The sequence below is a fragment of the Podarcis cretensis genome (assembly GCF_951804945.1).
Source record: "Podarcis cretensis genome assembly, chromosome: 9".
Taxonomy (NCBI): domain Eukaryota; kingdom Metazoa; phylum Chordata; class Lepidosauria; order Squamata; family Lacertidae; genus Podarcis; species Podarcis cretensis.
The window spans coordinates 40,918,392-40,930,662 of NC_137178.1; the positions used below are offsets into that span (position 1 = coordinate 40,918,392).

Sequence of the window (12,271 nt, forward strand, 5' to 3'; positions counted from 1 at the left end):
CTAAAATAATACAAGTGGAGAGGGAGAGAGCCCCAGCCTTACAGAGGCAATTTGATGATTACAAGTTGTTGCCCTCTATGATTGAATTGGACCGGAGAAGGAAAGTTGGATAGATCACCTCATGCAGGGATCTACTGACCTTTGGGATCTGGACCTGGGTCGGGAGGAAATTGGAGTTGTGGGGACCTGCAGATTTGGAGGGACTTTGAAACACGTCCTGAAATATCTTTTGGATTTTAGTTTTAACCATGGAGATGCGGATGACATGTCAAGAAGGAATAAAAACATTGTTAAGTTGGAGCTCCCCTGAGACCTACTCTTCAGCATCAAAGAAAGGAAATTAAGAACAAGATCAGCAGAAGACAAAGTAAAGTGTATGTATAAATACGAAGAAGACTTGCAGAAGGGACCTGGAAAAGAGTTAAGAGCCTCGGACAGAAGATCACCAGGTTGATGGACTATATGGAATTGACGGAAATGACTGGCAGAATCCGAGACCAGGGAGAAGAGACGGTGGAAGAAGATTGGAAAAAGTTTAAAGTTTATTTATAGAAATAGGGTAAAATTAATGAGTGTTAGGAAAATGTTGGAATGAAATTATATGGCCTTAGTAGAAGTGTTATAAGGAGTTAAGCATAAATATTATAGTATTAATGGAAAATAAGGTTAATGTCAGGGAACTGACATCGGAGCCAGAGGTGGAGGCAAGGCTCTCAAGCGATGCTGGAGAGGGGCCCAGCAGGGAGAGAGGGAGCTCATCAGCTGGGGAAGGAAATCAGCGTAACACCAGGGATAGAGGAGGGCAGATGGGAGAATCGGCGAGGGGGCTCCAAGACTCTTCGCTGGAGACCAGCGGGGAGAGCACGGGTCCTCCGCTACCCACACCCACCCTGCGCAGAAGACTAACGCGCAGGGAAAGTAGGCGTAGACTTGGCGTCAAAGACCTTCTTTGCTGGAAGAAGTTCAAGAAACGCCCACTGACGGATTCTGCTAGCGACTGAACAGCCACGGAGTGAAGGGCTGTCCAGCCAGGACAGGTTTAACCAGGCTACCTAGCCAGGAGTGGCGGTAACTTACGCACGAGCAACCCCTTATAACCATTACAGTTAAAATAAGTTAAGATATTTATATGACAGAAAATAGTGAAAGATGGAAAGGATTTGCTGAAACAATTAATAGAAGTGGAATACAAAAAGGGAGGTGAGAGGAAGTCGATGAAACAAGGGAATGAAAGATAAGGCATTGAAATGGTATGATGTATGTTTTTAAATTGTTTTTGTTCTTCTGCTGGAAAGTAAAACCCCTAGGTGGGTGTCACCAATGGAAGCTAGGGAAGTAAAAAAGCTTAATATGGACTCTAAATGGCCAAAATATCATGAAATTTTAGAATATGATGGTGAAAGGGTAAAACTTCAGAGTTATGAGAAACTAAAGCCTAAGGTTCGAGATTGGTTGCATTATCATCAGATAAATGAGACATTTAAACAGGACAGAAAAATAGGATTTCAGAAAGAGAAGTCAAAACTAGAAACAGAACTGTTGGAACCCAATACTAAGAACTTATCAAAAATGTATAACTTGCTGTTGAAATGGAATACACAGGATGAAACGGTGAAATCAGCAATGATTAAATGGGCACAAGATATTGGTCATGATATTATGTTTGCTGACTGGGAACAGTTATGGACCACCGGTATCAAATTTACTGCATGTAATGCTTTAAAAGAAAATATTATGAAAATGATCTATCGGTGGTACATGACCCCAGTCAAGCTTGCAAAAATTTACCACTTGCCTAATAATAAGTGTTGGAAATGTAATGAGACTGAAGGCACTTTCTACCACCTTTGGTGGACCTGCCCAAAGGTTAAAGCTTTCTGGGAAATGATCTACAATGAAATTAAGAAGGTCCTTAAGTGGACTTTTCCTAAGAAACCAGAGGCTTTCCTTTTGGGCATGGTTGGCCAAGTGGTGTTAAGGAAGGACAGGAATTTTTTTATGTATGCCACTACAGCAGCAAGAATTCTACTGGCAAAGTATTGGAAGACGCAAGAACTACCTACTCTGGAAGAATGGCAAACAAAGGTGATTGACTTTATGGGACTGGCCGAGATGATGGGCAGAATCCGTGACCAGGGGAAAGAGACAGTGGAAGAGGACTGGAAGAAATTTAAAATATATCTTAAAAATAACTGTAAAATTGAGGAATATTAAGATGTCAGGGGGTAAGAGGTAAAGAATTGCAGCAGTAATCAAAAAAATTAAAGGAATCTTTATGAAAGGGAATTAAGATAATGGACCTAAGGGTTGCTAAAGAACTATTAAACAAGGATGCAGGGATGGGGAGGTACGGGGAAGTCAAAAGAAAGAAGGGTATGAAATGATGAGATTGAAATTATATTGTTTTGTATTGCTTTTGTTATCTATTTGAAAAATGAATAAAAATTATTAAAAAAAAATAAATAAATTGTTTTTGTTCTGTTTTGTTTAGTTTAATGCGTTAATGTTGTGTGGTGCATTGTTTATATATTGTATTGTATTGTATTGTTTTTTCTTTCTTTTGTTTTTTCTTCTTTTTTCTCCTTTTCTTTTTCTTCTTGTTTGTAAGGTTTAAAAGTAATAAATATTTTTTTTTTTTTAAAGAACAGTTTCAGGTTAAGAACGGACCTCCAGAATGAATTAAGTACTTAACCTGAGGTACCACTGTACTGGGTCATAACCATTGGCCCATCTGCCCTGCTGGGTACGAGATCCCCGGTCACTAGAAACATGTGGGGGAGGTTTGCTGTGGGGAAATGGTAGGTGAGAGGAATGCTCAATCCTTCCCCATCTGCCATTTCCTCCTAGCAACCTCCTGTAGTAAGGGGAAACACTTTGGAAACTGGGGGGTAGGGGGAGCTACTAGGAAGAAGAAAGGGCTAAAAGAAAACAGTGGACAGGGGAAGAATCTGGAACCTCTTCCCCCTTGCTGCTTTTCTACAGCTTTTTCTATGGTAAGAGCTCTTTGACAGTGGAACAGACTACTACAGAAGGCAGTGGACCTTCATTGGAGGTTTTTAAACAGAGGTTGGACGGCCAGCGCTCAGGGATTATGTAGCTGGGATTCCTGCATTGCAGGGGTCCATTCCAACCCTACAATTCTATGATTCTAGGAAAGTGAGCATGCTCTATAACAGTGATCCATGTTCTCAAAACCAAACCTATTCGGCGTTGGAGTGCTCCCACAACACCTGGAGCACACCCCCCCCAGCTCAGCACTCCAGCACCTGCTTTGCCCAAAGAAGGAATCCACAGTGATTTCCAGCAGCAAAAAATTGCAGGGAGGAGGCAGAAAGGTGTCCCCAGAGTGTTTTCCAGGAAGAGAGCAACCTCAGCAGGAGGAGCAGTCCTCCTGTCCAGGCCATCTTGCCTGCTTCTCAGATTTTTTTGTGGAGGGATGCCAATGCAGTTCCCTGCCAAGGGCTCCAATACAGCTCCTTACCGAGGGCACAAGGGACCCATGTATGCCTCTGAATACTTGTGGATTGCCTACTGCACAGGCCTAGGTGAGAATAAAGCAAAAAATACCTGTAGGTGCGCCTCATTTTAGGAAGATGTTGTAGTGGCATATCTGAGTATGCAATGGCAATCCTTTTAAAGAACAACAGAAAAGTGTGTGTACTTTTTCCTTTTGTTCTTGCACGGAAGGTTGATTTGAATGCTGTAGCCCAGTGTTTCTCAAACTTGGATCTCCAGCTCTTTTTGGACTACAACTCCCATTATCCCTAGCTAGCATGACCAGTGGTCAGAGATGATGGGAATTGTAGTCCGAAAATAGCTGAAGACTCAAGTTTGGGAAACACTGCTCTAGACACCAAACAATGATGGAGTATGTCTCTAGGGGTGAAGTCAAACTGCTGTGTGAGCAGCAATGAAGTGACTTCCTCAGGGCACAAGCTTGGGTAGTGTGTATGTAGGTTGTGGCTCTTTAGACCACAAGACATCAATGGAAAGAGCACTAATCACAGGATGAGTGCAAGAATGTTCTTTTAGACAGGGTGTTTCTGTAAGCACTGCACCAACTCATGGGCAAAGAGGCAAAATTCATATTACCTATTAATTTCCTGAGATCTATTGCAACGAGCCATTGTGCTCTGAAAGGTATGCAAAGATCCATTCATCTGAAAGATCTTTAATTATATACGGACTTTCATAAATGCATCCCCTGGCTGCAGAACTACAAATGATTTTAGACGCTTCCTAAAAAGCATCCTTCCAGAAGACTTTCTCATCCTTAAATCAAATTTGTGTAATGCAGCTTCCCTATATAATGAGAGAAGTTCTTGGCAAAGTCTATTAGCATGGGATATAAATGTACTGATTCAGATAGAATTTCAAAATTACATTCGGTCGTAACACAGTAACCGTTGGAAACCTAGATCTTCCTCCTCCTTTGCAAATATCATATAGGAGATAATGTCTTTAGAAGGAAGCAGTGAATAAAGGACAGAGATTTCAAAGACGAGTCCCTCAGCCCGGTTAGTAATACATTCAAAAGTCAAGATACAACCGTTCTTGGACTGACAGATCTCTCGCACAAAAAACTAGCAGCTGCCACGGTTGAATGCTATGAGCCATTCAATGTGTAGGCAGATTGGCTCCCACTGCATAGGTTGCTGCTTCCAGGAGGAATATTGAGAGTCTTTGGATCACAGTGCATGTGTGTATAAGATATTTGCATCAGCTAATAGAAAAATAATTTGGAATCACTATCTTCTATAGGATTTCATTCTGGATATTCAAGAGGGTGGAAATTTGTCCATAGTTACACAGGATATACTTTTGTTGACAACTGTCTGTCTTGGGAGACAGTGGAGGAGTGCGCCTTTGGGAGTGAGGTCAAGCTGTTGGACAGTTACAGTGCCTGCTGTGGCTGTAGAGACCAATATGAGAGGAACGTGTTTTGTTGCAGCTGGGGCAGATGAAGGTGTCCAGTTGTGCTTCTGCAGATGCACCATGGCATTTCTTCTCTCTGCGCTTCTTCCAGCAGTCATTCCTCCTCTGGTCCCTGCTACGGATACACAACTGGACTGTCCGTCTCCAAGCACTACAGTCGTCTGCAAGGGATTCCCACATGGTGGGGTTGATGTTGCCAGCCTTCATATCATGTTTGCAGACCTATCTAGGATATAGATAGTATCAGATCACTGCTTCATCTAGCTCTGTATTGTCAACACTGACCGGTAGTGATTCTCCAGAGTTTTGCACAGCAGTTTTTTTCTAGCCTCATCCTAAGATGCTGTGGATTTAACTTGGGAGTTTGGGTGTGCAAAGCTTGTGCTCTACCGCTGAGCTATGGCCCTTTGCCTTATGCAGATTCACAGGAATGGGGATCCAAAGGTGCCCTTCTCTTCACAGAAGGTGTATTTATTTGGAAATATGGAAATGGTGTTTCACACATTGCACTAGAATGCTATGAAATAGAAACTAAGCTTATTTAATTATTAGGGGTGGATCTAATAGTTGGACTGGGAGTGGGAGGGCTCAAAATATTATTTACCTCAATAAAATAAATAAATTGCATATCTGATCCCTGCTAGGAACCCCCTTCACAACAAGCAAGGGGGCGGCAGCAGAGTCCTTACTGGTGAATGGGGGAACCAGCAACATGAGAAAGCTCAGCTAACAGGTTAGCCTGCTGTCCAACACTGGATTGCCCTTGAGCATGGTCCAGAAACCTGTAGCTTATCCAGAACACAGCTGCCAATTTAAAGAACTGACTTTGGTCTATACAGCTCTATACAACTTGGGCCCCAAGTACCGGTACTTAAAGGATCATTTCCTTTATTATCAACCAGCCCATGTCTTAATTTATGTAGAGAAGGACCTGTTCATAGTTTGGTCTATAGCTGCAGTACCAGGGCCTCTTCAGTGGTGACACCCTGGATGTGAAATTGCCTCCTCATGAAGCTACAGCTGTCCCCTTCATTAGCTGTCTTTAGGTATCAGATCAAGACACATTTTTTTCTTCAGTTCTATGGAAATAGCTGACATAAAACCTACATTGCTTCTGAATTCTTTATTACGTTGTTTTTTAGCTTTAATTCCATTTATGCTGTTGGTTTTATGATCATGGTATTGACTGTATCTTATGAATTGTTGTTCCCTGGGAACCTTTGGGTTGAGGGGTGGTCTATAATTAGGTTAGATAAAGAATAACTTCAGAAGTTTTAAGCAATTCTCTTGATCTTCACAGGAAATGATACTCCTGAGAAGTGTCACTTCCCTGTCAGGCAGGCAGTATGGCCAGCCTGTTGATTAGTGAATCAGGCTTTCTCCAGCTGCAGGGAAGTTGTTCCTTTTTGCTTGTATGGAAGTTTTGAGAGGTGAAATGGATACTCCACTCCCCCCCCCCCCCGACCAGGACATTTTGTTACCACTAGCACAAGGATGTCTCCAACACAAACCTTGGAGCGAAAATTTAAAAGCAAACACTATTTCCCGCCCCATATTGTCAAAGAAAATGTCCCTCCATCCCTCATTGCCTTCCATCAGTCTTCTTAACCACCGATACCTGGCAGATTCCACATTCACAACTGAATTATTTGCTTTTCGTTATTTGTACACTATTAAGATCTCAATCTTATGCACACATTCCTGGAAGCGAACACAATGGGACTAAATGCAATGGGAGCTACTTCTGAAATCCTATTTGCACTCTAAGGCTGTTCACTGTACTGTAAATGTGCAACAACTATTTGGTTGATTTTCTGTTTGATGAAGTCTTTGTACCCAGCCCAAAGCAGCAAGAGATCTAGAGAGCTGTGGGAGAGCCAAAAATGAAAACCATGGCTAGCTGTTGCCTAGCTAGCTTGTCACGAACACAATGTGGCATGCCTATCCTCTGACCTCTTCTCCAGTAAATGAGCAGGGCTGGACTTTGGTCTTTCATATTTCAACAGTGCCCTGTGCAAGCCCGAAAATTGGCACCCCCATTGTGGTGGAACTGGTGCTGCTGCCCTAAATTTGCCTCTGGGAGGAATTTGGTCACAACTTGCTAGAAGGAGGAAGGGAATAGGGTAGCTTCTGGCTTTTAACAAATACAACAGGGACATCCTGTTCTAGAGGAGTTCAGTTACCACCATAGATAAGATGCAACTTCTGATGACACAGGCAGGCACACATACTCACTGTTACTGGTGGCTGTGGGTGTGGGTGCAGGCATCTGAATTTCTTCACATGCACACTGCAGTTGCTTCACATTCCTCCAGAAACCTTCAAAGATCTGCTGCAAGGGTGTGTCCAACACAAGTGCATGTGCAATCATAGCAGAAGGATTGGTGTCTTGGGGTAATGAATGAAGGGTGGAGTGATCTACAATGAGCCTTTCTGAAGGCCCTCCCTGCCAGGGCCTGGCAAATGCCCACAGTGGCATCCTGAATCACTAGGTTTGAGTGCCTACCACATTGTATTTTTCAGGGTATTTGCATTTATGTGCAGAAAAGGTGTTTGCGTATGTATGTGGTTGTAGATATAGAGATTGACTTCCAACAAGCCACTTCCCTTCCCACCTTAAGTTCAGAACATCTTGAATGCTGGAAGGAGGACAAAGCTCCTGCTATTCCTTTCTAAATAGCCTGACTGAAGGAAGAAGGAAGGATGACAAAATAGTTTTGTGTGGCTAAAAACAGTATTATCTGCGAGGGCGAGAACCTTTCGAAACCTAAAACTCAACAAAACAAAGGTTCACGCTTTTCACTGGATGCCGGCTCCCTCAGCCTATAGAGCAAGATGAGCGTGCAACCCCAGAGTCGTCCGCAACTGGACCCAACAGTCAGGGGTATCTTTACCTTTACCTTTAAGTCCTATTATGAGAAAAACAGTGAGATGAAAAATTGCAGTCCTGCCAAGTCTAAACGTCATCAGCTACCACCAAACACTTAACTAGTAAGACACTGAAAGTGGGCGAGGGGTGCGTGCGATCAAGCTATTAATCTCAGTGGAAAATATCTAAGATGTGTAGCTGTCTCTCTCTTGTTACAGGTACTAGACTAGCATGTAGGCGTTTGGGTGTGGGTTGGCTGCAATGTTTTCCTCACATTTAGCGCAAATGGGTTAATGTGAAGTTTCTCCTCTAAGCTCTGTTTTCCACTTAGCAAACAAATATTGCCTGAAGAGAGGGCAGTTAAATTAGGAAATGCGCATCCTGTTGCCAGGTCAACCACATTTTTGATTGGTGGGTGTCAGTGATTGCGTTAGGGAATAATATGCAGTGATGATAGACACAAGCTGTAGGCTCTTCCTAGCATGGTAGGAGGGAACAGTTACAGAAAATAGTGCCGTTGGCAACCGCGACCTGAAATCTTGACTCTTTTATTACTATGTGTGCATGCCTCTGTGAAAGAGGGAAAATTATTAGGAGGATCAAAAGCCAAAAACCAGCTCTTAATTGTATTTCAGTTTCCCGGGGTTATGTAAAATAAATTATCAGATTCCACTGATGATGAGATCAAAGTGGTTGCTGACTGTTTCCTTGCATTTAGAGTAACTGATTTACTGCCTTTGCATGCTCCATTTTAGCACTGCACCCAAACCCCAGATTTCCCAGTGAACAACTATGAACATAGAGCTTCTATATATAACATATAATATACCCCACCTTTCTTCCATTAAGGTATTCAAGGCAGCGTACCTGGCTTTCTCAGGTGGTTACCCATCCAGGCAGTGAGCAGCCTGCTCATCCTCACCAGGACTATTGCATCATGTATCTTCAAACACATCTATGAGAAAGCATCCTCATAAGCAATGAAAGGGCCATCGTGTGTGCACAAAGGATTGCGCCAGTGAATACAGATTCCTAAAAAAATGAAATGTGAAAACAGCAGAATAATTAGCAAAATAAATAAATAAATAAAACCTCCATTAAGAGCATTATTAGTTCATAGCTAAACTGTAGGGTAGGGTAGATTCTGAAAACCTTAGATCTACAAGAGGGGCCTACAACAAAATGACACAGTATAAGTTTCTCCAGTTCAATTTCAGCCAACCAGTTGTGTCCTCTTCAAGGATATGCCATTCCATTATTCATCCAACACTCAGTTAGTATTCCTTCCCCATGAGAATGTTCAGAATTCATTGGCCTTTAGGCTAGAGGGCAGGCTTTTTGATTAACGCTTCTTTTTTGTACTTCTGTATAACTGTTGGTTTCCCCAACCCCACTGATGCCTTCCGTGTGTATAGAGCATACAGACCAGCACTTGGAGAATGGAGTTCTCTATTAGTATATATCAGGGATGGGGAAGCATTTCCAGGCTGAGAGCTACATCCACATTCCCTTCTGGGGACCACGGGCTAGTTTCCACACAAATTCGCATTATGAACCCCTCTCTGTCCTCCATCCAGGCATGCAAGAAGCATTATAAGAGTTGAAGACACTTTCTAGCCAGGCAAGAACATTCAAGGAGCATGCAAATAAGGGCTGGCCTGGTGTGTGTTTGGGAAGGTGGTGTGCCTGGGGAGGGAGAGCAGCCTGAGCAAAGTCCTAAGGGGCAGACAGAGAGATCTGGTATCTACAATGATTGTAATGGAAGCCTTTGAAGGCATACCAGTCACAAAGCTTGACAAGAAGCAAGATGGAAATGCTTGACTTCACCCAGATACAATTAAGTCCAATACCACTCAGTGACTAAACTGTATAATGATGCAATTTGCATAATTATCAACCCAACATTTACCCCATGTACAATCACAGAACATATTATAAAGGGCAGTGCTATTTTTTCAGGGGGTACACAAGGGTATGCAGTACTGGCACCTCTTTTTTCTGTTGTAAAAAAGTGTGGCAATTACTGTTACAACTTCATGATGAGTACAGTGGTACCTTGGGTTACAGAGGCTTCAAGTTACAGACGTTTTAGCTTACAGACTCTGCAAACCCAGAAATAGTACCTCAGGTTAAGAACTTTGCTTCAGGATGAGAACAGAAATTGCACGGCGGCAGTGGGAGGCCCCATTAGCTAAAGTGGTACCTCAGGTTAAGAACAGTTTCGGGTTAAGAATGGACCTCCAGAACGAAACAAGTTCTTAACCTGAGCCACTGTACTGGCACCTATTTTTCTAGGGGGGAAAGCACTGATTAAGGGTAATGATATTAAATGTACCATGGTGATGAGGATCTAGCATATTTCATGGAGAAGTGTGCATAATGGGACAAACCATTGCATTTATGTACCTGGATTCAACCAGTTCCAAAAATTCCTGATGAAACATCAGCCATGGCTGCTATAGAATAAATGTATGTATTTCCTAATAGGCTGAGATAAATAATAACATCTTCACAAGGATCAGTGTTCTTTGACCATTTCTGGCTCATTTATGAATAAGTTAATCTATTTCCGTCAAAGATGTTAAGGTCATGCATGTCATGAAATGAATTAGGGACAGAAAGCTGACATTACAATTACCAATGGTGTAACCTCTTTTATCGCCCACAGTATTCCCCCTCCCCACAAGTCTGGCGTATTTGGTTCTTCTTTTCTTTCATCCAAAGAAAATAAGGTACTGAAGTCCCCACAGGATAGAGTGTTGGCTCATTCCATTTGCTGTTCTGTTAGGATCAGCCATAATAGGATTGTTGTGCTCTTTCTTGTACAGAGAGGGATTGAGATGTCTCCCAGGAAAGACTCTTCCATTGACACACACTGAGATGTTCAGAATTAATTCTGACAAGAGAGTTCCAGTTTCAGTGGCTGAGTTCAGCAAAAAAAGAGATTAAAGAGGAAAAAGAAGAAAATCCACTTACAAAAACTTAACCACAATTTGCTTGGCTCAGGGATACAAACTGGGGGAAGAGTTTTTGCATGACTCTATTGTGATGCTACCTCTGTGTTCTGAGTACTGGCTGCAATCACTGTCCTGAAGGATATGCCACTTCTTTCTTAGCCTAGTGTGTCAGTTTCTTTCTTAAACTAATTTTTCTCATTGCTTTTTGAGTCCCGCTTCCATCAGCTTGGTTAAGTTGAAGCTGTAGGCCACTAGGAAAGATAAAGGCACCTGTGGATTTGTGCATCCAGAAATGGCATTAGACTTTTTTATTATAAGTGTTTGCTTCTGTTTAATAGGTAACAGCACTTATCCTGTTCTAAAGGACCACCATCTCTTGTACACAGCTTATGTGAAATTCCAGTGCATTAATTTGTTTCATTGATGAATGGGAGAGGCTATTAAGGATAACACAATTCTATGTTTTAAAAAAGATAATTGCTGTGTCATGTGTCTGTTTCAAGACAAGAGATATCAAATGTGTTGCAACCATTTTGAGTATTTAAAAATCAGAGTGATGGTTTTGACTCCTAAATCTGAAGTCGTTTAGGAGCAGGGTACCTGAAGGACCACCCATTCTCCATATCAACCTGCCTGACTGTGATGTCTACCTTTTGGATGCCAGGATCGGACACTCACTCTTCCATTCTAAACAAATGAGAGGGGCAAAGAACTTCTCTCTATGAGAGAGCGCAACAGCAACCGAAAGAGGTGCCTTTTCCCCATTGAGGAGGTAGGGCAGAGCATTCCAAACTTTTCAAGTTGGTGGCACATTTGGGAGGCATGCATCATTTTGTGACACAGTAATTCAGTTTTACTAAAAACAAAAAAAAATCCTTCCAGTAGCACCTTAAAGACCAACTAAGTTAGTTCTTGGTATGAGCTTTCGTGTGCATGCACACTTCTTCAGATATCGTATCTGAAGAAGTGTGCATGCACACGAAAGCTCATACCAAGAACTAACTTAGTTGGTCTTTAAGGTGCTACTGGAAGGATTTTTTTTTTGTTTTGACTATGGCAGACCAACACGGCTACCTATCTGTAACTCAGTTTTACTAGCAGACTGAAGGTTAAACTAACCTTTTACAGCCCCAGGCAGCCGACATGACACACTAACGCGTCACAGCACAAAGTTTGGAAAGCTCTGAGATAGGGCATACCTGAACCATTCTGTCTCTTTTTCTGCCATTTTATATTTGACAGCCATTTTGTTTTATGCCACACGCCCACAGCAGCCATTTTGTGACTGGTGCCCACTGCAGTTTCTCAAAATTCCAAATGTAACTTCTTGTTGTGGGCATCCATCTGTCTTGGGAGCAGTGCTTTTTCTGGTGGTACTCAATGGTACACAGTACCAGCACCTTCTCCCCCACCCAAAAAAAGAAAAAAAATGGAGAGGGGCAGGACACAAGGTGCACCGCCGTCTCCCTCCTTTGCTCACCCCCTCCTTCCCCAGTGCTACAGTCCATTT

The 12,271-nt window shown here is 42.4% G+C and overlaps 1 long non-coding RNA gene across 1 annotated transcript; it reads right to left on the reverse strand.

The window, feature by feature from the left end:
• Nucleotides 1-4,493: 4,493 nt before the first annotated feature.
• LOC307224040 lies at nucleotides 4,494-11,968 on the reverse strand. The gene is made up of 3 exons (XR_013842388.1): nucleotides 11,881-11,968; nucleotides 8,672-8,836; nucleotides 4,494-5,157 (listed from the first exon to the last, which is right to left on the reverse strand). It is a non-coding gene; the product is annotated as an uncharacterized lncRNA (long non-coding RNA).
• Nucleotides 11,969-12,271: the final 303 nt, after the last annotated feature.